At 51.2% G+C, this 2,500-nt stretch overlaps 1 protein-coding gene across 1 annotated transcript in view; it reads left to right on the top strand.

Annotated features, from left to right (window-relative positions):
• gas7b (growth arrest-specific 7b) overlaps positions 1-2,500 on the top strand; it is a gene marked incomplete at its 5' end in the record, with an annotated part of 39,925 nt that overhangs the window by 1,134 nt on the left and 36,291 nt on the right. The window lies entirely within an intron of this gene.

Raw genomic sequence — 2,500 nt, 5'->3', positions numbered from 1 at the left:
TCCACATGAGCGACCCCCTCTCTCTCTCTCTCTCTCTCTCTCTCTCTCTCTCTCTCTCTCTCTCTCTCTCTCTCTCTCTCTCTCTCTCTCTCTCTCTCTCTCTCTCTCTCTCTCTCTCTCTCTCTCTCCGCATTCATCCTCTCTCTTTCTCTCCATGTGTGGGTTGAAGTGCGACCCATGCGGCCCCTTCCCCCGGGTGTCCGCGGGTGCCGAAATGTCCCAAAGTTAGTTTTAACATATTTGGCCTTGAACGTCATATGAAATTGTTTTAATAGCAGCGGTTCGATTTCTTCCAGCACCTAACCACCTCGCCGTCTGACCTCAAGGAAACAGTCACAGCTCATAGAATCATGTAGTTCACAACTGATCTACATAATACTGACGTGTGGCCTGGACCACATTCAGTCTAAAGTATTTCGCTTTTTCATTTGCTATACGTTATTGAATGAGAGGGAGGTGATTTCTCCAAAAAAACAAGTTTTTTATGACTTAAAAAAGTATTACATTTCAAAACTCAAAAATCAAGACATGAGATCAGAATGGACGCATTTCCTTTTCGCCGTGAACCCAATTTTGCTGTTTTCATTTTCTTGCCTGGCCTAATGACTCTCTCATTGCGGTTGGCTGAGAGACTGATTACTTGCCGGCTTCAGACGGAAATGATTTGAAAATCTCCGGATTGTTTTTTGCGAGTGCAAACGTTCCTAATTGTGGCATCAGGAAATGGCTTGCCGTCTCCTGCCAGCGCCGCCGCAGCCTGTATCACACAGGAGTCGGCTTGCTCAATTTCAAACGTCGACTCCGGTGCCAGCCACTGGCGTAGAAATTGCTTAATGACTTATGGCTAATTATGTAATGTTTGGTCCGATCACCCCCGATGACGCCCAGTGAAGCGCAAGTGCCAAGCAATAATCTGAAAACCATTATTGAAGCGTGTGCCTGGGAGAGGCGGAAGTGCAGGGAACAAAAAGAAACGAATGTAACTTGATGGACCGGTGCTTTTTTTTTTTTTTTTTCGGCGGCAGCGTTGCGCCATGGCCCCCGGCGCAGACCTGTTCCGCCAGGCGGACCGCCCCGGTAGGAACTAGACCGGTGTGCCACCCTGCTAATATGTTAAGAGAGAGGCGTTTCCTCCCGCATGGTGTTCCACCTCGACTGGAAAATCAGGAACAGGTGTTGGTTAGACAAAAAGGAAACGAAAAAGGAAATGTGTCAGAAGACTTAACAAACAGCTGCCCCGAATGGTTCCGCTGAAAGGTGCCGTTTCGTTTGCGCTCTACGCTACGAGCGCGTCTCCGGAGCCAGAACTTGAACGGCGCTCTGGCCGCCGTCGGTTTGCCCGCTCGCACCCTCGTTGCCCTCGTCCACGTGGAGCGGAAGGCGTCTTATCTGATCTTTGGGTTACGGCCGATTTGGCTGAATGCCTCCTTATGTGCGCCGGACCGCTCCATTGAGCCGTCGTCGCAGGATCGCGCATGTGCACATGATGCGCGTTCGCCACCCCTGACCTGGACGGTCACAAGCCACTGGGCCACTTTTGGGAAATCGCCTTCAGTGATGTTTCACAGCCAATTTCTTCCTCAGAGAACATGCATTCAAAGTGATGTATGGGTGTGTGCGTGTGTGTGTGTGTTAATAGCCCAGACAAGGGCTTTTCTATAGCTGGCGAGGTCCACAATGCGGCTCTTTGATCCGGCTCTCAGACACCCGCTATTGTCATTCCCGGCACTGGGGCTTTGTTTTCCTCACAGTTCCTATTCTTCTCACCATTGATGAATCATTCAGCACGAAAACCTGTTTCTCTCCCGGCACATCACAGCCTTCCACGTTCCCCCGGAGCCCCCACCCCGGCCGTGCTCGGCGTTTGCCTCTCCAACTTTTTGAGACGACACGGAAGCGTCGCCGCCACTTCGGGATTTTGTGCCGAGTTCAAACGCCGACTGAGAAATGTGTTTCTCGAAATGGCTCCTCAGATACAGGACAGTTCCTCAGATACGTGTGTCGTCTTGGCGGATGAGGAGCGGTTATAGCAGATAAGCTGAGATCTGAAAGAGCGGCAAATCAGAGTAAAGGGCTTCCGATTATAATTTTAGCGCGCCGGAGATACGTTCCGCATAATTATGTGTTGAGAACATGGGTTTGTGTGCCAGGGTGCCGACGATTATTTGCTGAGGAAGTACGCCGATTTTCAACATTTGAACCCGCCATCACGGCGTGAAAGGGGAAGTTTGCAGGGGTTCCAGCAACGCGGTAGGAGCGGAGGAGCGTGAGTCATGCCTGATAATTGGCCCCTGCACACCTAACAAGGAGGGGAATTGAATTGAGAGATTTAGGACCAAGGCCGGTCAAAGCAACGGCAGAACGGCGAGCGCTTCGGCTCGGGTGACGCTCGGATCGTCAAACGCTGATACGACCAAAACAGGCTCAATGGGCGCCCTTGTTCAAAAACCAACGTACAGTAAAGGCCTTGATTCTCGGGAGCTCCGGGGCAGCGAAGACA

This window comes from Zeus faber (assembly GCF_960531495.2).
Source record: "Zeus faber genome assembly, chromosome: 20".
NCBI classification, from domain to species: Eukaryota; Metazoa; Chordata; class Actinopteri; order Zeiformes; family Zeidae; genus Zeus; species Zeus faber.
Note: the sequence above shows the minus strand (reverse complement) of the source record. Positions and strands in the feature narration are given on the sequence as shown.